Consider the following 25,521-nt stretch of genomic DNA (forward strand, 5'->3'; position numbering starts at 1 on the left):
TTTTAAAATAAGAAAGTTTACACGAAAACACAACATGACGGTACTGCTATGCATTGAGGTAAGAATATTTTTAGTAATTTTAATAAATAACAAGTAATATAAAGATAAAAGTAGACATTGGTTCATGCTGGTTTTAGAATTGCAATCAACCACAATTCAAATCTTAAAAAGGACATCGTGTATGTTAATGTAAAACATGATTTCCTTCCTGAAGATCTTAAGATTGGTGTTATTAGAAGAGGCATGACTTTCAAGATGTGTTGTCCTTCTAAACAATTTTTAAATGTAACGAATATAAGAAGATTGTAATATCCGAATTAGTTTTATAAGTAACGATTGTTTATTAAATGTTCCGAATTTTATAATAACTAACTACTGAAGATGACCACAACCAGATGGTCGAAACGTCTAGATTGAACTAAACATTGTTATAATATATTAATAAATTAAGCACGAAAATCCAGCTTGGGCTCTGTAGCTTGTTGTTAATAATTTATTTGAATAATTTGAGCCAATATTATATTTTTAATTTTTTTTATTTTATTATATTTTTAATTTTTTTTCTTTTTTCCACATTTGTTTCTAACATAGTAAATTATTAGATAATATTTTTTTGCCCAAAAAAATAATATTTTCTATTTATTATTAATATTCGCATATATTAAACTAACAATTTTAGAAATAATACAGATCTGCTATTGTTAATAGAAAAATGAAGTTATTTTACAATGTTGCAACAAAGTGCTAATTTAACATATGCGAATATTTTTAATAAAGATAAAATAATTTTTTTTAGCCAAAAACATTATCTAATAATTTACTTAAAATAAATATCGAAAAAGGAAAAAAAGTTACAAAATCACAGTTTTCAAACACGAGATTTTTAATATTCTTGCCATTCGCCTTACTCGTTTAGCCATGCTTGTTATTTTACATTTATCAACATAAAAGATTACACGCCTGCAAAGCTTTTAATTATTTATTTTAAACTACTGCATATTAGCAAGAGTTACTGCAGTAACTACATATACATGTACTGTGGAGATTAGTGGAGGAACACAGTAGCATATTAAAACTGCAGTCAAATAGATGTAGATTGGTAATTTTATTAATACTATTAATAAGTAGTGGTCTTCCGCACCACCTTTGAGGTTCCACTTATGGCGCGTTCGATTTTTTTTTAAGTGGATCGTCGCCTGGAGCCCTATTGTACCACTTTTTTTTACACCTGTTATTTACAGGTTAAAATAATTTACAGTAGTTGACACTGTATTTTTGTATCTATATACTTACTGTACTTTGTATACTCACTGTACTTGTACTTTTGCGCGTTGCGCGTATATTGGCGAGTTGGGAAAATTACTTACTTTATAATTTTTTATAAATACAAACTATATTTTGTATTTATTATGCCTGCAATGCTATCAAGAGTAATGAGAAATACAAGGTGTCCCATTTTAAACAATCCACTCAAATATCTCAGAAACACCGAGTTAAATAATAAAATTTTTTAAATAAAAGTTGTAGGATTTGGAGAGGGAAAAAATATAGGGATATTTGTTTGACCTTGGATGGAAGCGCTTCTGAGATTTGAAGGTCATTTTTATTTTTTTAAATGGGACCACTTTAATTTTTTTATATAAATCAATTTCTCATAATATTTGTCGTAAAAAGTTATAAAACTAGGATGGCCAAAAATTGAATAGTTTACAAGATATTTTATACTTTAATTTGACATAATTTTACATAAACTATAAAATATCTCGTTAAATATTCATTTTTCAATTATCTTACTTCAACACTTTTATGCACAAAATAATGAGAGGAATCAATTGGTATAAAAAAAACACATAGTTGTCTTTAAGAAAAAATCTAGCAGAGCTATATTTAAGCTATATTTAGCAGATATGATATAATATACTTTCTTCTTAAATATATATACTTTTTTCTTAAAGTCAACTATGTATTTTTTTACACCAATTGATTCCTCTCATTATTTTGTGCATAAAAGTGTTGAAGTAAGATAATTGAAAAATGAATATTTAACGAGATATTTTATAGTTTATGTAAAATTATGTCAAATTAAAGTATAAAATATCTTGTAAACCATTCAATTTTTGGCCATCCTAGTTTTATAACTTTTTACGACAAATATTATGAGAAATTGATTTATATAAAAAAATTAAAGTAGTTCCATTTAAAAAAATAAAAATGACCTTCAAATCTCAGAAGCGCTTCCATCCAAGGTCAAACAAATATCCCTATATTTTTTCCCTCTCCAAATCCTACAACTTTTATTTAAAAAATTTTATTATTTAACTCGGTGTTTCTGAGATATTTGAGTGGATTGTTTAAAATGGGACACCTTGTATTTCTCATTACTCTTGATAGCATTGCAGGCATAATAAATACAAAATATAGTTTGTATTTATAAAAAATTATAAAGTAAGTAATTTTCCCAACTCGCCAATATACGCGCAACGCGCAAAAGTACAAGTACAGTGAGTATACAAAGTACAGTAAGTATATAGATACAAAAATACAGTGTCAACTACTGTAAATTATTTTAACCTGTAAATAACAGGTGTAAAAAAAAGTGGTACAATAGGGCTCCAGGCGACGATCCACTTAAAAAAAATCGAACGCGCCATAAGTGGAACCTCAAAGGTGGTGCGGAAGACCACTACTTATTAATAGTATTAATAAAATTACCAATCTACATCTATTTGACTGCAGTTTTAATATGCTACTGTGTTCCTCCACTAATCTCCACAGTACATGTATATGTAGTTACTGCAGTAACTCTTGCTAATATGCAGTAGTTTAAAATAAATAATTAAAAGCTTTGCAGGCGTGTAATCTTTTATGTTGATAAATGTAAAATAACAAGCATGGCTAAACGAGTAAGGCGAATGGCAAGAATATTAAAAATCTCGTGTTTGAAAACTGTGATTTTGTAACTTTTTTTCCTTTTTCGATATTTATTTTAAGTAAATTATTAGATAATGTTTTTGGCTAAAAAAAATTATTTTATCTTTATTAAAAATATTCGCATATGTTAAATTAGCACTTTGTTGCAACATTGTAAAATAACTTCATTTTTCTATTAACAATAGCAGATCTGTATTATTTCTAAAATTGTTAATTTAATATATGCGAATATTAATAATAAATAGAAAATATTATTTTTTTGGGCAAAAAAATATTATCTAATAATTTACTATGTTAGAAACAAATGTGGAAAAAAGAAAAAAAAGTTGCACGAAGCAGGTTTCGAACAGGTGATCTCTAATATTCCAGCCACTCGCCTCAGAATTTCTTTTCTGAATCAGAAACGCTTGCTTTTAACATGCAAGTAGCATGCATTTATCGTCTGTTGTGTCGGCTCGGTGGAAGGGAGCGTTCGCTCTCTTCCATTGGTTGAACGGCCGAGCTCACACGGATACGTGACGTAGCGCTTCTGTAAGGTTGTGTGAGGCAGCGGAGCCGGGACCGCTGTGGGAAATATCGCATCACTGCGATGAGATCATCATGCTCTCCCCTTTCTTCGTCGCCCCTCGCCATCAAGCTGTTTCTAGCTACCCCCTTACTTCGTCGCCCCTCGCCTACAAGCTGTTCTAGCTCCCCCCTTACTTCATTGTCCCTCGCCCACAACCGGTTTGCCTGAGGTAACCTTCTCTCTATAGATCTTGATACAAGACAGCGTCGAGTTGTCATAAATCATAAAGGTTCTAGATGGTTATGTCTATCTCATTTTTCGGTCCTAGTGAAACTACCTCGAACTTGAATTATCGTAAACACCCATAGTCAGAAGCGATCTATCGTGGACTGGCAATTTTTTATAAATAAAGTCAGAGGCGATCTAATGTGAGCTGGCAAAATTTAATAAATTATGCCAAAGGCGACGTAACGTGGGCTGACAATTTAAAAAAAATACGTATTTTTTTTTATTTGTAATTCACTACATGTGAGGTTTGTTTATGTTTTATCGGATAATTTGTAAAGTTCGTACTTTTTTTCTCGCGATTGAAATTCTATTGTATGATTTATACAAGATGAAATAGGTTTATACAAGGTGTCGTAATAGATATAAACTAAATGTGGTAAAATATTGTACGAGGGTTAGGTTAGGTTAGGTTCGAAAAGTTCTCGGCCTGACACAGAAATAACGTTAGAAGTATCAAACTGCTGTAAATTTTTGCAAGTTTTATCCTGCAGAGGGCTACTTTCAAAATTTCAGACAGATGTGTTCATTAGTTTCTTTATTTTGGTCGTGTAAAGCAATCAACTTTTGGTTTTCTTTAAAAATGAATAAAGTCGAATATCGCGCAGTGATGAAATATTTACTTTGTTTTTAAAGATTTAACGCCAACAGAAATAAAAAACAAGCTTGATTCAACTTTGGGAGAATCTTCACCATCGTTTTCAACTGTTAAGAAATGGACTGCTGAATTTAAACGTGGTCGGACGTTCATAAATGATGATGAACGTTCAGATCGCCCAAAAACCGCTATAACTGATGAAATCATAGAAAAAATCCATAATGCCATGTTGAATGATCGACGAGTAAAAGTGCGTGCTTGCTAACATTGCAAACATCTCAAATGATCGCGTTCACAACATCTTACATAAGCATTTCCATATGAAAAAGCTTTCAGCGCGATGGGTGCTGCGTTTGCTAACAGTCGATCAAAAACGCATTCGAATGAACGTTTCTAAGGAGTGTTTGGACATGTTTAAACGCAATCCAACCGATTTTTTGCGACGCTTTATCACTGTTGATAAAACATGGATTCACCATTACACGCCAGAAATTAAACAACAGTCGAAACAATGGGTAGAAGCGGGTGGAAGTGCTCCAAAGAAGGCGAAAACAGTTCCATCAGCCAGAAAGGTGATGGCAACTGTTTTCTGGGATTTTCATGGTATTGTGCTCATCGACTACCTAGAAAAAGGAAAAACCATCAACGGAGAATATTATGCAGCATTATTGGATCAACTGAATGATGCTATTAAGGCCAAACGTCCTCATTTGGCAAAAAAGTGCTTTTCCATCATGACAATGCACCCCGCTCATACTTCTTCGATTGCAGTCGCAAAATTGTATGAATTGCGCTTTGAATTGGTTCCGCACGCGCCGTATTCACCAGATTTAGCCCCAAGTGACTTTTTTCTTTTTCCAAACATGAAGAAATGGCTTGCTGGAAAAAGATTTGGCTCAAATATTGAAGTAATCGATGAAACTAACTTATTTTGAAGCTTATTTTGAAGGTTTAGAGAAATATTATACAGACGGTATAAAAAAGTTAGAATATCGTTGGAATAAGTGTATTGAGTTCAAAGGGGACTATGTTAAAAAATAAAAAAAATTTGCCGAAAATCATGTGTTTTCTGTGTCAGGTCGAGAACTTTTCGAACTACCCTCGTACAACTTACATTATTTTAAGAAATATAATAGAATGTTATCGAGAGCCGTCGCAGGATGTTAGTGTTAAATTTTTAATTTATTTTCATAAAGAATTTTTTAATAAATTAGTCTACAAGAGACCGTTAGATTGTACACCGATCTCAGATCGAGATACCTAATGTGTACGAAATTATAAGTATATTGTTCTCATCGAGAAACATTAACTTACATATAGGAATTATTGGAAAGAAAGGAAGAGAGAAAAAATATCAGGGCGCGAGTGGCTAAGCCGGAAATTGAACCCGGGTCTTCCGCTTGCCGGGCAAATGTTCTGACCACTAAACTACTCAGACCTCACGCTTCTAACATTTATCTCTCATAGATTAGGAAATCAACAATTCTGTAGGACATAAACGCGTCATATTGCCCGCGTGATTTAAACACATATAATGTAAAGGCCCTATAAATTTAAGAAATATAATAGAATGGCATCGAGAGCCGTCGCAGGATGTTAGTGCTAAATTTTTAATTTATTTAAATTAGTTTTAATAATATTATTGCGCCCGCGAACGGTCTTTCCGTCACGTCACAAATCGGACGCACGAAAGAAAGAACACTTCTTAAACAACAACAGAAACTTTATTACACAACACTGAACAGAATAACACAGAACAATCCTGTTTAAACCGTACACCGCTGAGCTAGCAGAAACGCGTCCGCACTTTTCTGCAGCTCCCGAAAATCTGACATCTGTCACCTTGTTTACAATCTCCTAGCAACAACTCTGTTTATTTACAACATCCTAGTAGCTGTTAAATATTTACAATTTCTCAGCAACTATCTTCTTTTATTTACTCCGCAAATCAATATATCGATCGCGGTTTTATCAGGTGTTAAATGCGATATCGGGTGACAAAAGTCAAAACGGCGAGGACGCAACACTTCCCCCTTTTTTCAAAATTGTTGTCCCGACAATTATTCTAGAGATTCTGGAACACAATTATTCTTTGCTCTACCCTATGCTGCTGCAGTAGGTTACCAAGCGTAAATCTTCGGTCCTTATTTCGTTGATTCCAGGGCACCTAAACGATCTTCTTGCTCTACCTTGCGCTTCTGCTGCAAGTTACCGAGCTTTGTTCCTAGGTCCCAATCAACCTCGCACCTAAGCGTCTTGTAACTGAGTTTTCGGACAAGAGGGGGGGGGGGGTAGCTTCCGTGAACCTTTCGCCCTTAAAAGGACTCTTCAAGCCCCTGTCTCAGCATTTGCCCTACATCCCACGGGAAAACCACGGTCAAAAACCGTGGGCAAGACAGTCTTCAATCAAACATTCTATTCCTTCACTTCTTTCCATTTACAAACAGTTCCATGTTGCTTTATGAAGATGAAATCTTCATAACACTAAAAAAAAACTCAAACAAGTAAATTGGTAACCAAAGAAAATATCAGTTAGGGGTTCGGATGTAATAAAACTTTTTCTAATTCCTAAATTTGTCTCTCATGATAAGAAGCTAATCTATCTAAATGAACTATTTTATTCTTTTGTTTCCTCGATTTCCGAAGACAATAAACTACATCATTTAAACACAATAGTATAAATATATAGCTCTTTTTCTTATTAAAATAATATTTTTGAAAACAACAAGCTGATAGAGCAGGAGCTAGTTATAATTGCTCAAATTTTCCTTTTATTATAAAATAATTACAAAAACAGACGTTTCGGCCTAAAGGACGTGGCCATCTTCAGTGTAACAAATTAATATGTCATTGTTAGTCGGAAAACGTTGACAAGATAGTCAGAATAGTTTAGGTAACGCATTCTTTTTTTTGACATGGATAGTACATTTTTTCATATTAAACTTATGTGAAGCCAAGGATCATCTAATTTAGGAGATCCGTTAGACATATGTATTAAATAAATAAAATAAGACATGCGTCGAGTGAGCCAGGCTTGACATGTCACGTCCTTTAGGCCGAAACGTCTGTTTTTGTAATTATTTTATAATAAAAAGAAAATTTGAGCAATTATAACTAGCTCCTGCTCTATCGACTACATCAGCGCTCGGAATTAGTTGCACATTTCGGGCCGATTCAAGAGACGACGCCTCCTATTCCTCTACTACCGCCCGGCCGCCGGTGGCCGAGCCGCCGACAGCTCTGGCGCAGGAGCGTTTTATATAAAAAATAGGCTCGGTTGTTGAGACAGCTCTCAGAAAATAGTAATATTTTCTTTGCTACATAAATAATGTTTATTTTCATTAATAATTCAATATATATATATTATGTATTAATGAAAATAAACATTATTTATGTAGTGAAGAAAATGTTACGATTTCCTGAGAGATGCCTAAACAATCCAGCCTATTTCTAATATAAAACGCTCCTGAACCAGAGCTATCGGCGGCTCGGTCGCCAGCGGCCGGACGGTAGTGGGGGAACAGGAGGCGTCGTCTCCAGAATCAGCCTGAAATGTGCAACTAATTCCGAGCGCTGGACTACATCATTTAATTTTTAAACAACCTCATATGGTTCTTCCCACAGACTTCTATAATATAGGCTAGACCGCTAACTCCTATTATTTACCTATGTAAAACTGTTGCCTGCGCAGAAGACATGCGCAGTATAACATTCGGTCTAACGTGGTCTAACGTATGCACGGTATGGAAGAATTCATTCTAACCTCGAAACCTCGGATACATAATCGTGCTACTGATATGTGCTATTGATCTTGTTATTGCATATATAAAATAATTTTGCAATTTTTTATATTTTGTAAAAAATGCTGAAGTGCGTTGTACTGAATTGCTCAAATGCAACAGACAGAAAGAAGGGCGAGACACATTTTTTTAAGTAAGCAATGAAAAATAAATAAATATATATATATATATATATACAGGGTGTTTCATTTTAATCTAGCCAGGCGAATATTTCAAACGCTGTTGAGTTTAGAGAAAAATGTTTCAGACAAAAGTTGTAGGGTTCGAAGGGGGACACAAAATGGTGTGCTTGAGTTTTTGATGGAGGTAAAATTGAAGGTCATATAAAGGTCAACTTTGTTTTTTTAAATAAAATGTAGTATTTTTCATTGCATATTCTAAAAGAACATAAAATTCTGCATTAAAATTGTCTGACACGTTTTTTATGAAAATCCATAATTTTTGAGGAAATTTAGCAATTAAAGAAAAAATGTTTGTTTTTCGTAAAGAGAATCATGCATCAATTTGTACATGTTCATGAACATTTCTCGTTCTTAGAGTTACCCGGAATCAACGGCGTGGACGTGACAAGAATCTGATTCCATCGGGGTGCTTGATTTACGTGAGTCCCCTTGCCTCTCACTTTTGGGGTTGCTAAATTTGCTAAATTTCCTCAAAAATTATGGATTTTTATGAAAAACGTGTCAGACAATTTTGTATACATTCTACAACAGATATGCGTAAGTATAGGGGGGAGAGAGAGAGAGAGAGAGAGAGAGAGAGAGAGAGAGAGAGAGAGAGAGAGAGAGAGAGAGAGAGAGAGAGAGAGAGAGAGAGAGAGAGAGAGAGAGAGAGAGAGAGAGAGAGAGAGAGAGAGAGAGAGAGAGAGAGAGAGAGAGAGAGAGAGAGAGAGAGAGAGAGAGAGAGAGAGAGAGAGAGAGAGAGAGAGAGAGAGAGAGAGAGAGAGAGAGAGAGAGAGAGAGAGAGAGAGAGAGAGAGAGAGAGAGAGAGAGAGAGAGAGAGAGAGAGAGAGAGAGAGAGAGAGAGAGAGAGAGAGAGAGAGAGAGAGAGAGAGAGAGAGAGAGAGAGAGAGAGAGAGAGAGAGAGAGAGAGAGAGAGAGAGAGAGAGAGAGAGAGAGAGAGAGAGAGAGAGAGAGAGAGAGAGAGAGAGAGAGAGAGAGAGAGAGAGAGAGAGAGAGAGAGAGAGAGAGAGAGAGAGAGAGAGAGAGAGAGAGAGAGAGAGAGAGAGAGAGAGAGAGAGAGAGAGAGAGAGAGAGAGAGAGAGAGAGAGAGAAAGGGAGAGGCAGAGATACTAGTATATATATAATAAATAAAATAGATTTCTATTTTAAATTTTTTGATAATAATATAAGGTAAAAATTTAAATTTGGCGCTTTTGATGTGCGTATCAAGTGTGATTGCAGCGCTGCGCTATGCAGTACTTCCGCCTTGTTCTCTTACGATCGCAAAAGAGAGTCGTCCAAGTTTTTCTTTAAGTTTGCGCTTTATCATAGAAGTCTATAATTATAACACTCCACAACAATATATAAGTTTCTGTTCATAACAAAAGGTGTTGTACAATATAGAACGAGCAAAGGATAATAAAGGACCATTTTTATTCTAATAGATAATTTTATAATACAAAATATTTCTATTTAAATTTTGTAACAAGTTTGCTAACCACATATATCCAAAATTTTATTTTTTGAATTAATGGTGCAATATATTTGTTGAACATCTATGAATATCTACTTTTATAATTCTTGTTATATATTTTCTTATTTTATTTTTAGTTTGTTTTATTTTTATGTAAATATGTATTTTTACAAAAAAAAAGGTAGATATCTCTTACAAAGTATGTAACATTCAAAAAAACACAAACACAATTGAGGACAGCTATAGATGTTAGTATGTACATATCATTTATCTGTTTTAATCCGACTTTTGATTGTGTACATTTATTGAAATATTATTTATTTATAGCAAACATAGAAGAGGCTGTTATTAGTTACGAACAACATTTGTATAGACAAGAAAATGATAGTCAAACAGAATTAAATAGTATGACAGACTGGTGTATACACACTGGTATGTATAAAATTTATACTATAAATAATTTTTTTTCTTTCTTATTATTTTTGTATTTAGTAATAACTATTTTATTTCATAGACATTTTGACAAACACTAATCAGTCAAAATCAAGAAAGAGAAAAGCTTCAGATCCACTACGAGAAACACAATTAAAAATTGAGGAATTAGAAAAGGAAAATAATCGATTGAGAGATAAAGTACGATATTGAGAAAATAAATATAAAGAAAAATTTGAAATTTAAGGGAATGCATTAAAAAATCTTTTTGAACAACAGCAAAAGGAATCCCAAGAGAAATTAGCCATTAAAAATAAACAATTAAAATTATTACGAGTTCAAGTTAAAAAAAAAGAGAGCAAAATCAAAGAATTGCTAAGCAAATTATTAAATATAAATTTATTAAGTAGTACATCATATGATACTCTATTGAATGAGTTCGAAAATTTTAAGGATTTATTTATAAATGAAAACAAAAACAAACAAAAATCACTTCATGGAAAGCGATACAGCAAAGAAGTAAAAAAATTTGTTGTCACTTTACACTATCATTCTCCCAAGGCTTATGAGTTTTGTAGGTTAGCAGGTTTCTTTTCCTTTTCTATTTTAACATTTAATTATTTTTATAATATATAATATAATGATATATTTCTAGCTAAAACCCATATCTAAAATTGTGGCTAAATTAAAGCGCTGAAATGGTTGGTTTATTTCGATTTGTAATATGTGCATGAACAATCAGTGTGTAGATTCTTTACACCTTTTTTTTCTCTTTAATTTATCTTTTATTTTTTTGCATACATTTTCAAATAATGGAATTTTTATGATGATTTAATGATTTGCATTTTATTGCATGTTTCTATATTGTTTATATGACATTTTCCTATACATTATTTTGCATTTTGTTAATTTCATCTCGGAATATCTTTCTTACTGAATTTTTTATACAAGTTTTCACCTTCTATATTTCGGAAACGGAATAAAATTCGGAAAAATCGCGAAACATATTGCATTATTTGAAAAAACTCCAATCTTTTTGAAAGAGTAGCTTCTTGAAATAATTGACGCGTTTCGCGATGTTACGGAATGATTTTTGAAGGATTATCAAAATATAGAACAGTGGAAATTTTTTATTGGCAAACCTCCTGTATTTAACATCTTACAAAAAAATGTGGTATCAGGAAATGGCACCAAGTGGGACTAAAGAACTATAAAAAAACTTGCACACTATTTCTATAAAACTCTTCTATAAAACTTTTGTACATAAAGCTTTCGTATATATAATTAATTATATTATATACTATATTTAAAATTTTTAATTTTTTTTTAAATTTTCAAAAAAAGCTATCCTATATACTTCTTACAAAAAAATGTGGTATCAGGAAATGGCACCAAGTGGGACTAAAGAACTATGAAAAAACTTGCACACTATTTCTATAAAACTCTTGTACATAAAGCTCTCGTATATATAATTAATTATATTATTTTTATTATTAATATATTAATTATATTTATTTAAAATTATATTATATACTATATTATATACTATATATACTATATTTTATCATATTTTACATGTACTATACTATATATATTATAAAAAAATTTTTTTAATATTTAAAAAATAAAAATATTTATTAAAAAACGCAAAAAAACTTGGCGCTGCTACACCTCAAAGTAATGAAATTAACATGTAGTTTACTGTAGCAGCGCCAAATTTTTTTGCGTTGTTTAATAAATATTTTTATTTTTTAAATATTTAAAAAATTTTTTTATAATATATATAGTATATCTAATAATATATATAGTATATATAGTATAGTACATGTAAAATATGATAAAATATAGTATATAATATAATTAATTATATATACGAGAGCTTTATGTACAAGAGTTTTATAGAAATAGTGTGCAAGTTTTTTCATAGTTCTTTAGTCCCACTTGGTGCCATTTCCTGATACCACATTTTTTTGTAAGAAGTATATAGGATAGCTTTTTTTGAAAATTTTAATATACCTATACAACAGGTTTTTTTGAAAGGTTTAATATATACGACAATTTTTTTGAAAAGTAAAACAATACTGTTTTGTTTTAGTTGTGATAAGAGCGTGTACTTGGCGCCTTTTTTTTACCTTTTTTTAAAAAAGGTAATTTTTTGATAGATATTATTATTTTTTTTTTAATAATATATATACGACAGTTTTTTTTATTTAATATATACAACAATTTTTTTGAAAGGTAAAACACTGTTTTGTTTTGATTGTAATAAAATTGACTGGAAATAATAAATATTGTTGGAACTAATTTTGTATACATAGAACAGAAATATTAAACTTTGAGCTATTTAATTTTATTTATTTTAGACAAATCATATACTAAAGTCTCTAAACAATTGTCACATAAGACAGTGATAAATGGTGTGATTGTATAAATTTTAATTTTACCATATATTCTATTAAAAAAGCACATGTTTCAAGACTTTAGTGTATGATTTGTTTAAAATAAATAAAATTAATTATCAAGGTTTAATATTTCTGTTCTATGTATATACTAAATTAGTTCTAACAATATTTATCATTTCCAGTCAATTTCATTTTGTGTTTTACAAGATTTTTTGTTTAGTTTATGTTTATAATCTTTTTTCTATGGATAAATAAAATTCAATAATATACCTAAAATATGATATAAACATTTTTTTACACTTAATTCTCTGCCCACACTGTGATGTGGATAATTTTGTTGTCAATCATAGCGTTAACTACAGAAGGCGACTTATGCTATATTTTTTAAAATATAAAATTGACTGAAAATTACAAATATTGTTGAAACTAATCTAGGATACTCAGAACAGAAATATTAAACTTTGAGCTATTCAATTTTATTTATTTTAGACAAATCATCCTCTAAAGTCTCGAATCATGTATGAATAACCTGCAAAATAAAAAATTTTCAAAAGTGTAGTAGATACTTACTAAGGCATTCACATTCACCAACATATCACTTATTTCATTTAATACGAATTTCTAACAAATTTGGTCACTCGCACTACACTGCTCTGGATTGATAAGCAGTCTTGAGTGTGCACCAAAGTAACAGAACAATGTAGTGCGAGTGACTAAATTTGTTAGACCGAATTCACTATTATTACTTTTTTATAACACTTTCTGATCTGAAAGGTTATGTAAAAATGTCAAATCGTAAGCGCACGCAGCGCGGCTTCTCAGCGCCATCAGCGCACCTAACGTCAGAAATCGGAAACTGGACATTTTAGCAGGACATTTTAGCTGGACATTTTTATCGTATTATTTTAGACATTTTGACTTTGGACTATTATAACTTTTTTTCTACAGCACCTACAGTAAAAACAAGCATACTTTTCTTATATAATTTGAGTATGCGCTATCGATTGAGTCTATTATCAACTCAATCGGTCCAGCCGTTATTGAGATCCGATAATCTCGGCTCGTCTCAACTTTCGGGCTCGCGTAAAGATACACGGTCGGTCTTGCGCTGCGCGTGAACTTGGCGCGAGACACTACCGTGTCTCTTGATAACATAATATGTAATACACACATGTTTTTGTTTTGTTTCTTATAGGATAGTATTAACATTACCGCATCCAACAGCGATCAGAAATTGGAACTCAACTGTGGACGCCTCACCTGGTTTTCAGAAACAAGTTCTCGAAGGATTAAAGAATTTTCCTGCAGAAGATAAAGACTGTAATTTAATTTTTGATGGTATGGCTATTCGTCAACAAGTTTTATGGGATCAACAAAATCATAGATTTGTTGGGTTTTGCGATTATGGGAGTAATATTAGTCTAGAATGTAACGAAACAACAGCTAAAGAAGCTTTAGTTTTTTTACTAGTAAGTTTAAATGGAAAGTGGAAATAACCTATTGCCTATTTTTTTAAACATTCAATGACTGCCATTATATTAAAAGAATTAATAACAACAGCCTTAATCTTAACTGCAAAAGTGCAATTAAATGTACTTGCAATTATATGTGATGGAGAAACTGTCAATTGTTCTACACTAAAAGAATTTGGATGTAATATTTTTGCCGATAGGTTTCAAGATATTCAAAATTCTTTTCCACATCCGGTATTAAATTATAACGTAAGAGTATTATTAGATGCATGTCACATGTTGAAATTAGGCAGAAATACATTAGCAGATTATAAAGTTTTATGTACCAAGGAAGGAAATATTAAGTGGGAACACGTTGTACAATTACACAAGATTCAACAACAGTTAACATTAAAATTAAAAAATAAATTAAGTTTACAATGTATTAATTGGCAACAAAATAAGATGAAAGTAAAATTTGCTGCGCATACTTTAAGTGCTTCAGTAGCAAGTGCAATGAAGTACTTGAAAGATGCAAATGTGGAAGAATTTCAAGACTGTGAAAATACTATTAAGTTTATTGAAACAATTGATTGGTTATTTGACTTTTTAAATAATTTGATTTTAAAAATCCGTTTGGAAAGGGTTTCAAACAACCTCTTACAAAAAATAGATTGCAATATATAAAACCAATAATTGTTAAAAAAATAAATTATTTATATGAGTTAAAAATTATGGATGGCAGATTTTTGAAACACACACGAGGAAAAACATTTATTTGTGGTTTAGCATTAGCAGTAAAATCCATTATAGAAATTGCAGAACAAATATTTAATGAAAAAGAAGTGTACAAATATTTATTAACATATCGGTTTTCTCAGGATCATTTAGAAATACTATTCGCTAAAATTAGAAGCCGGCATGGGTATAATAATAATCCAAATGTTCTACAATTTAAATATGCTATGAGACAGATTCTAATGCGTAATAGTATAAAATGTAGTAAGTCTATGAATTGTATGGAAATGGATAATGATTCTGTTGGTGCTGTTTTTGATATAGTGTGGAAAGAAAAAAGTAAAGAAAAAATCTTATCATGTGTAAATATTGATGAAAATAAATCCGAAGAAAATTTATCTACAGCATTATTGTTGCCAACAAATTTACAAATAATAAATGAAAATACACTATATTATATTGCCGGATATATTGTAAGAACGCTAAAAATTATTGATTGTTTAACTTGTTACAATAGTTTATTGCGAGAACAAAATAATCATTGTTATAATAGTTATGGTCCTTTTTCAAAATTTGTTGATCATGTGACAAGAGGTGAATTACTTTATGTATCACAAAATGTCCAAAAAATAGTGACCGCTACAGAGAAAGAAATACAAATTCAAACTTGTGGATTAACAAAATGGTCACAAAATAATTTAGATTTAAAAATATTACATGCGATTAGACGTAAGTTAGTCTTTGATAATACCATTTTTCCTAATTTATCTTGTGATAATGTCGAATTTTTAGAGACACCGCATAAAATAAAATTAATTAATGCCGTATCCCATAGATACATTAAAATAAGATTGTATTCTTATACAAAATTTTATGTACAAGAAGTTCTACAACCACAAAGAAAACGTCATCGTTTAACAAAACAAATACTTTTTTATAATGAATAAGCTTTATTATATATAAATATTATATAAATATATAATAATACTCTTATATAATATTTATATATATTTATGTAATAAGTTACTTATTAGAAAACAAAAATAATTTTATTTTTTTTTAATATATGTTTTTTCTATTTTCTTGTAACATTATTGAAAAAAATATATCTATTTTTGTATATAATTGTATCTATTTTGTTGTACGTATTGTACATGTCTCGAAAAATCAAATAGCTTTTGATGTACCATACGATGCGAAAAAAATGAATACAAAATAAATAAAATCTAAAAAAAAATGTAAATGATATTAAAAATCGTTTTAAAATAAAGCCAAACAGAGCAAGAGCTGGATCGATTTGCTCAAAAATTCTTTTTTATTCCTTTCCATCCTACATCCTTACCAGTCGAGTCCCACTCACAGCCGTGGACACAAGTCACATTTCTTTTACATAATCGTTGACGAACCGTTCAAGGTATAGATATTCAAAATTAATTTTTCATGTTTTAACTTATTTTTATAATTTCTTTCAATTTGTTTTGTTTTTCTAATTTTGCAAATTAGGTCTGTGGCTTCACACGTATATAATTTTACTTTGTACTACACGTTTTATCAGAGGTATTTATACACAGAATTTTTTAATAATTTGTTTGAACCGTGAGAATACCCCTAATTGGATTGTTGTTTTTTCACTTTAACAGGATGCGTTTCCTTAGTCAAAATTTTACCAACGCTTCTCTAATTATGTTCTAAGTTTTATAATTGTATTACACTGAAGATGGCCACGTACCTTGGCCGAAACGTCTGTATATAATAATAAAAAAGAATTTTTGAGCAAATCGATCCAGCTCTTGCTCTGTTTGGCTTTATTTTAAAACAATTTTTAATTTAATTAAGGAAGAGCAATAACTTGATATTATTTGTATTTTTAAATGTTATTAATATGTATTATTTATTTATGTATTAATCACCTATTACATATATTTATTTTTAAATATCTAATTTTAATTTTACACATTAATACATTACACATTAAAATATAGATAATTTTTTTTTTTCAATTTTTTTGGAAAAAATATATATATTTCTCCTTTGTGATGTAACAAGGATAATAAAAAAATACAGAAAAAAAAACTTTTTATATACAATATTATTAGTCATTTTATATAAATTATTATTAATGAAGCATGTTAAATTAATATGTAATATATAATTGATAATTTTACACACTCGATATATATCTCTTTCTCAAGTATATAAAACATCAAACTGCGCATGCCTGAAGCTTGTACTGCGCATACGCGAGAAATGTAAATATTTACTGGCAACAGTTAAAGAGACGAGTTAGCAGTCTAGCCTACATTATAGAAGTCTGTGGTTCTTCCCAATTGCTTTGCAATGTGGGAGTTCTACCAATAATTCTCCGAGGATTGAACAACCAAACTTTTTGTCCAAGCTCAAACCGAATTCGACGAGCTTTCTGATCATAAAAAGTAACCTTCTGAGAGCTCATTCTCAACTGTTGTCTAACTTCTTTATGGATTTTATTTAATTTTTTTTTTAATTTTGTCACATAATTTCCTTCTGAATATTCTATTTCTTCAGGGCTACCACGAAGAAGATCCAAAGGTAGTTTCAAGTCCCGACCAAAACACAATTCAGCAAGGAAAATCTTAGTGGTTTCATGTCTAGCAGACCTATACGCTAATAAACTTATTCCTATCCAACGATCCCAATCTCGTTGATTTTCTGAAACAAATTTAGCCAAATAATTTGTAATTGTTTGATGTTGACGCTCCACTAATCCATTAGATTGGGGATGAAACGGAATTGTTCTAGTTTTCTTTATCCCTAACAAATGTGACAATTCAAATAAAAGTTGTGAATCAAAATTCCTCCCTTGATCCGTATGTAATTCGGAAGGTACTTCAAATCTAGAAACTACCTGATTAACAAAAACTTCTGCAATAGTGTTAGCTTTAAAATTCTTTAATGGAAAAGCCTCTACCCATTTGGTAAAACAATCTGACACAACCAACCAGATATTTATTCCCTGCAGTAGAAGTCGGAAATGGACCAAGAATGTCCATCTGTATCCTTTCAAAAGGAACTCCAGAATTATAAATTTGCATTTCAGATTTTCTTTTATCAGAGGGACCTTTTTTGCAATACAGATATCACAAGATCTACACCAATTTTCAACATCCTGTTTACAGATTGCCCAATAAAATCGCTTTTGAACTCTATCCAAAGTTTTGTTAACTTCAAAATGTCCTCCAGAAGAAGAATCGTGAGCCTTTTCCAAAATCTGTCGTACTTTATTTTGTAGAACTATTATTTGAAAAACATAAGTTTGTAAATCAGGGGATTCCCATTTCCTACGCAAATCATTTCTTATCTCCAATGATTCCCATTGCGTCCAGTAAACTTTAGCTGAAGAATCTTCCGAAACAATTTCCTGCCAATAAGGACGTTGATTTTTCTCTTTTCCTTGAAGAATTTTGATCATCGTCAAATCCTTAATTTGTTCCTCTTTCCAGTCCATTGAATTTTCTGATTTTAAAATTATTCTACCTATTAAACTTTCTTTCTCTTCCTTAGAATCTAATTTATTACAATAATTGCAATTCACCTCTTCACGATTCGTCGACAAAATTTGAGTATATGTGCCTGAATTGAGTACCTCGAATTGAGTATAATATGTGCCTGAGAGACATCTCTTCCCAAAACGTAATTCCAATTTTGATTTTAACTCATCAAAATTTAAATTTTCTATTTCAGACACATTTCGTCAATTTCGTCAATCTATTGAAGCCGCTCCTCCATCCCGCGTAGCATCTTGTCCCGCTGACGAAGCTGTGCTTGAAATTCTTCTTGCTGTTGTAGTCGTTCTGCGTGAAGCTTCTGTATCTCCCGCATAGCAATTTGGAGTGCCGAAGTCTCGGACGATGATGTCTCTTCAGCAGAACTCAATGGCGTCGTTCCTCGCAGCCGTGGTCTTTTCCGCGACACTATTCCAGCTTCAATTGCTTCCCGTTCTGTCGTCATGCTTTCTTATCCCGGACGAGCCCCCAAAATGTTGCGCCCGCAAACGGTCTTTCCGTCACGTCACAAATCGGCAGGCACGAAAGAAAGAACACTTCTTAATCAACAACAGAAACTTTATTACACAACACTGAACAGAATAACACAGAACAATCTTGTTTAAACCGTACACCGCTGAACTAGCAGAAACGTGTCCGCACTTTCAGGTTTTGCAGATGGGCACAAGAACAATGCGCACGCCATCCCACATTTTTTGACGCGTCATGTTTAGTGATGAGGCTACCTTTCAGAACACCGGAGAATTAAATCGGCACAACTGCCATTATTATTCACTAACGAATCCGAACTGGGTTCGACATGTCAATAATCAACATCGGTGGAAAGTAAACGTATGGTGTGGCCTTCTCGACAAATGCATTGTGGGATCCGTACTTTATTGAAGGTAATCTTACTGGCGAAGCTTATTTAAATTTATTACAAAATGAATTACCGGAAATGTTGGAAGATATTAATCTGCACACGGTTCAAAATATGTAGATACAGCAGGATAGCGCGGGTGCACATTGCGCACGAATCGTAACAAATTTTTTAACCCATAGGTATTCACAACGTTGGATTGGACAAAACGGTTTCATCGCATGACCGCCCAGATCACCAGATTTAACATCTCCTGATTTTTATCTATGGGGTTATCTAAAAAATACTATTTGTTAGGAATTTAATGTATAATTCACTCTGCTTTTTTGTATTACGCGGTGTAAGCGCGATCTCCGTCAGCGCGCGTTTGTCTATCGACCGCCTTCGGCTACGATCGTAGCACAGCGAGTCACTTCGTCTCAGCTAGTCGTTTCGAGAACATATATTGAGCATTGTATTAAGTTTTTGTGTCTCAAGCAATAAACACTGTATTAAGAAACGCAGAGGAAATCATTTTCTTCGGCCACGAAACCCCGAAGCATTCTTACCGTGGTATATTCGTGGAAGGCACGAGGCCCATAGTCACACGACGGCAACACTATTTATGAAAAAGTACCTACGACACCAGAAGATCTGAAACATCGCATAACAGAAACATGCAGAAACATACCAACTGAAATATTGAGAAAAACAATTGTGGAATTTCGACGAAGAATTCAGTTGTGTATCGACAAAAATGGAGGTACATTTGAGCAATTGTTATAATTAACATTAACATAAATGAGTATGCATGTGGAAGACGGTTTGGAGTCCCTAAATACTGCGGAATTGACGAGCCGTAAAGTCCGTGTTCTCACAAATGCTGTCTTTCGCACGCGCGCGCGCGGGTACGCGCACACACACACACAGAGACACACACACTCACACACACACACGTGACAGGCAAGGGGGCTCACTTTAATCAAGCACCCCAAAGAGGTGTAAATTCGACCGTGTGACCTCCACACGGTACCTACATCTTGGGTAATGCTAACGCCGGCGGTACTTAAATTTTGAGGACTCATTATTCAGGAAGATCTCAACTAAAGAGGGTTTACAACCAGTGTTCTGAAAATGCTTTGATGTCAGCTACATAAATATGTAATAAAAATGGGGATTTCCATCTAAAAAATTTAAGGTAACCTTGACGTGACCTTCGAAACGGCATCTACACAAAACTCATTAATGCTATCTTCTTTTCCCCTGCAAACCCTACAACTTTTATTTGAAATATTTTTGCTGTTTCTTTTAGTTTCCGAGATATCTGCCTGGGGCGATTAAAATGAATCACCCGTTATATCTAATTGGACAAAAATGTTATATGCTTTCCTTATTTTTATTCTTATGTAATTAATACAAAATAAATAAATAAGTTAATTAATTATTCAATACATACATATACATATTGAATATAGTTACCTTTATTTTGTATTTTATATAATGACTAAAACAATATATACTCTCATTATGTTCGCGTTTTTGAATATTAAGATTCGATGGAACAAAAGAGAACTCACTGATATCGCTCTGAATGAGCGAGGTACATCGAGAGAGCGAAAGGTTGTGTGTGAAAGAGTGAAGAAAGTAACAAAGAAAAGAAAGACAGCGCAACATATCGTCTACCGAGCGAGACGGTGATGTAAGCTATGAGTGAGAAGAAGAGGCGTATGACGAGCGTGACGGAAAGACGAGCGATAAATTGAAGTAAGGATTAAGCAGAGGTCTTTGGAACAACTCACAATCAGGGCTGGGCAAACACATTTGAAATACAAAATACAAAATACTAACTATTTTAGTATTTATTGCAAAATATCTTTAATTTTTTTATTTAAAATACAAAATTTTTGTATTTTAAATCGAAAATTAAAAATTAAAAGTATTTTGTATTTTATAATTTAAATACCAAGATTGTGTTAGCATTGTACATTTTGTATTTCAAATATTTTATTGTATTTGAAATACAATTTGAAATACATTTTGCCCAGCCCTGCTCACAATAACTTACTTAATAGATACGAATAGAATAGTCTTTAATTTACTGAATATTTAACACGAATTTCGTAATTACCAATAATTGACACAGAGTCAATGAATCGGAATCGTCTTTGACATTGATAAACAACTGATACAAATTTGAATTATCACGCAAATTGATGGAAACGCAAAGTTAATGACAAACAGGAGTCTTGGTTCCCGAACGAACACGATTCGCGTTCGACTCAATTGCCATCTTGGAGTAACACTCGCACGAGATCAAATTTGAAAGTTTTCACTTGAAGGTTCGCACAAAAAGAAGTCCGCCGATTAGAGATCTCTCGTCGATCGACGGTTTTCGATGATAAGTAACAGGAGGGAGGTTCGAGTTGCGCGTTGCGGTAGTGTTTTGACCTCTCGATATGTACACTGCCGGCCAAAAGTTTGGATACACCATTGAAAAACCAGATATTATTGAAACAAAAACTTTTATTAATATAATTTTTGCTTAAATAATCAAATAATAATACAAAAACTATAGATAATTAAAAAAAAAACAAATAAGTTGAATTTAAAGAATTTCTGAGACAAAACTTTTAAACTGCCTTTTCATCAAAAAAACCACCTTTCTTTTTGATGACTGCTTCCACAAGTCGAGGCATCCTTTTTACTAATTTATTTATTGTATCTCGTTCTATGAAAGACCAAGCATTTTGTAATTGTCGCCATAGCTCCCCAGCAGATGATGGACAGAAGATTCCAATTTTTCTGTCAAGCTCTTCCCATAGAAGTTCTATTGAGTTCAGATCGGGCGATTAAGGTGGCCAGACCATATTAACGATAACGCCATCAGCTTCTTTATTCTCTAAATACTTTCGGCAGAGGCGGGAACTGTGCTTAAGATCATTGTCTTGTTGTAAAATGAAGCCACGGCCAATTAGTCTGACACCGGAAGGTATTGCATTTCGAATGAGAATATTTTTATAGTTCTCTTTCCTCATAATACCATCGATTTTTATAAAATCTCCAATGCCATAGCCACAAAAGCAATCCCATACCATTATAGAACCACCCCCATGTTTTACCGTGGGCACAATGCACTGCGGCGTCATTTTTTCAAAGGTGTTTCTTCTTACAAAAATTCGTCTACGAGATCCAAAGATTTCAAACTTGGATTCGTCAGTCCAAAGTACCTGTTTCCACTGCTCTATCGTCCAGTTTCGATGTTGGAGATGGAGATTGGAGAATGGACTCTCCAAGTCGTCTCCATTCAAGTCGTTTCTTCTTATTTATTGGACGGAGCAAAGGTTTTTTCACTGCAACACATCCTTTTAGACCGGCAACTTTTAAAAATTTCTCTTTACAGTTGTAAGCGATACTGGATTTTTTCAAGTTCTATTGATGTCTGCGCGGATTTCCGGTGCTGTTAAGCGTCTATTTCTCTTGCTAATAACTACTATATGTTGATCTTCCTGTCGGGTGGTTACTTTTGGACGTCCTGTGCGAGAATGGCTACGAAAGGTGCCGGTGTCTTTGAATCTGGCAATAGTTGATTGAATACCTTTTAATGAGACTTTCATTTTTTTGGCGATGATTCGATAAGACATGCCTTCATTATATAAGGCAATAATAGCACCTCGTTTTTCCATAGGTATTTCTTTGTTTTTTCCCATTTTTTTAGATCAGTGCATAAACACTTTAAAAAACTTTGAACTCTTAGTTGCTAGTGATGTAGACACATTTGAACCGTACAGAATACTGACAAAACCAATTTTAAATGCTCATTGTGACTTACGTAAAACGTAAATAAAACATTAAAACATTAACTGACCTTAAAGTAAGCATGTATATCTCTTATCGAGCACCGAACTTGCCTACCACTAGTTATACTTTAGCGATATTTTCGATAATTTTTTTCATAAAATTCAGACAAATTGATTTTTTTCATATAAATTAAGATTTAACTAACTAATAAAAAACAAAAAAGTTTATTAGAATGCGGTGGAATCTTGTTAAATAAAAATGAACGGTATACAGGCAAGTGTATCCAAACTTTTGGCCGGCAGTGTATGTGCTCATGAAAACACATATGGGACACGCTGTATTTCACATCGATTATTTACATTTGCGAAAGTATGACTTTTATATTATAAGTAATCGACGATACGAAATTTTCGTAATATGTATAAGAATTGTGATTTTTATTAATTCGGAACACATTATTTCAGTCGTTATGATATAAAATACAAAATAAAAATAACTATTTATTCAATATATGTATATATTAATTAATTGATTAATTAGTTATTTTGTATTTACTACATAAGGATAAAAATAAGAAAAGTAAATGATATTTTTCTTTAGTGATATACAGCGTGTGTCAAAAGTTTCGGGACGGATAATTTGAAAAATACGCATCACAGAGGAAAATGACCTCGACAAAAGTTGTAGGATTTTTCTCGGGCAATCCGATAATGACCTTAGATTTGGCCTTGCCCGTGACCTTCAAGGTCATTTTAAGGTCAAATTGAATTTTTTAAATAGAAACCCCTATTTTTGATTCCAAAATCAAATAGCTGGTGTCAAGAGCTTTTCAAAACACTATAATAAAGTTATTTTTTATTAAGTACTTTTCGAGTTATGAGGCTTGAAAGTTACAGCATTTTGACATAAAATACAAAATATCTTGTAAAACATTCAATTTTCGGAAATCTTACCTTAATACTTTTATGCACAAAATAATGAGACGAATCAATTGGTATAAAGAAAACACATAGTTGCTTTCAAGAAAAAATATGTAATTTGCAACATGCAACTGCATACTTTTTTTTAAAACTAATGTGTGGAAAAATCGCACATAATATAACCTCAAAATCTCGATGAATGGTTATCGTGTGTATCTCGTGTGTCTATATTCTCTCGTGAATTTCATATATTTCTCACGTGAAAATTGTTATTGCCTAAACGCAAATTTATTGACTTATAAATTAACAATGCCTAGTAATAAAAAATTCATCAAAAATAGGTTTTTCGTAAGCAAGCGGCATATGCGTCGGTTGATACAAAAAGAACTCGTGAAAATTGGGTTAAATCGACAATCAAACAGTTACAGTAAACGATAATATGAACAAATTGTCACTATCAACTAATAACGCATCAATGTTCGAAACGAATAAGCTAATTAATGAGAAAGATAATATTCGTGACGATAATAGTCAAGCGGTAACCAATTTTGATTATCAGGAACCTGTACGATACATTAAAACACTCGACACCGATGATGATCTTCAGGATGTCTGTAAACCGAAGGACAATTTTGCTTTCTTGCATTCGAAAATGCCTTCAAGTGCAATGCAGATAGTGCGATTGATACTATCAATGAGTTAAAGGAATGGTTCATCAAATATAGACACTTATTGAGTCAACGTGCTATGAATGATTTGCTGCGTATATTACGAATTACATTTCCAGAACTGTGAACTCGACTCGCGTTCTCTCTTAAAGACTTCTAGTTTCTGCCTGTATGACATTATAAGCGTTCCTCCAGGTTTGTACTGCCACATCGGTATCGAGACTGATTGAGAACGGATTGAGAAATAAAATCAACGAGACAAAGCAAAATACGTTTCTGGAAAGTGATAATGAAGTAGTATTACTTGTCAATATAAACATAGATGGGATACCGATTTCCAACAGGTCAAGGAGTCAACTGTAGCTAATTTTAGTTGCAATTGATGTAGCAACATTTGACACAAACGCAAGAAAGCCATTTGCGGCAGGCATTTACCATGGGAATACGAAACCAGCTAGTGCTGATGAATTTTTAAAGAACTTCATAGAGGAATTCCTTTATCTTCAAGAAAATGGCTTCAAAATAGTTAAAATAAAAGTTAACAAGATTCTTTGTGACGCGCCGGCAAAATCATTTGTATTAAGCATAAAAGGACATAATGGACACTTCAGTTGCACAAAGTGCGTTCAGGAGGGTACATTCATAAACCGAAGAATAGCTTTTTTGGAACAAGATTGTGAATTGCGAACCGATGAAAGCTTTAAACTCTAAGTAGACGAAGAATTTCATAAAGGGATAAGTCCTTTCACAAAGCTTGGGTTTACGAGTTTCTACACAAGGTTTAATACAAATCCAATGTTCAAATTTAGCGCAGAGTAATGTTTTTAGAGTTAGGAAAACTGTCACGGAGCATGTGTCCGATTGCAACTACCGTGTGTCTGTTTCCTGTTGTGTTCGATTGCAACCATCGTGTGTCCGTTTAGCATTGTGTCCGATTTTCAATGTGTCCGATCGCCACTGTGCCCGATTACCATT

General features: G+C 32.4%; 1 protein-coding gene and 1 long non-coding RNA gene across 2 annotated transcripts in view; one reads left to right on the forward strand and one right to left on the reverse strand.

Moving 5' to 3' along the window:
• Positions 1-25,521, reverse strand: part of LOC105679222 (antifreeze protein Maxi) — a 126,200-nt gene that overhangs the window by 63,818 nt on the left and 36,861 nt on the right. The gene's annotated exons all lie outside the window — the stretch shown is intronic.
• Positions 9,826-12,200, forward strand: LOC136999357 (uncharacterized). Its single transcript, XR_010889720.1, has 2 exons — positions 9,826-10,189; positions 10,272-12,200. It is a non-coding gene; the product is annotated as an uncharacterized lncRNA (long non-coding RNA).

This window comes from Linepithema humile, chromosome 4 (genome assembly GCF_040581485.1).
Source record: "Linepithema humile isolate Giens D197 chromosome 4, Lhum_UNIL_v1.0, whole genome shotgun sequence".
In the NCBI taxonomy this organism is placed as follows: Eukaryota; Metazoa; Arthropoda; class Insecta; order Hymenoptera; family Formicidae; genus Linepithema; species Linepithema humile.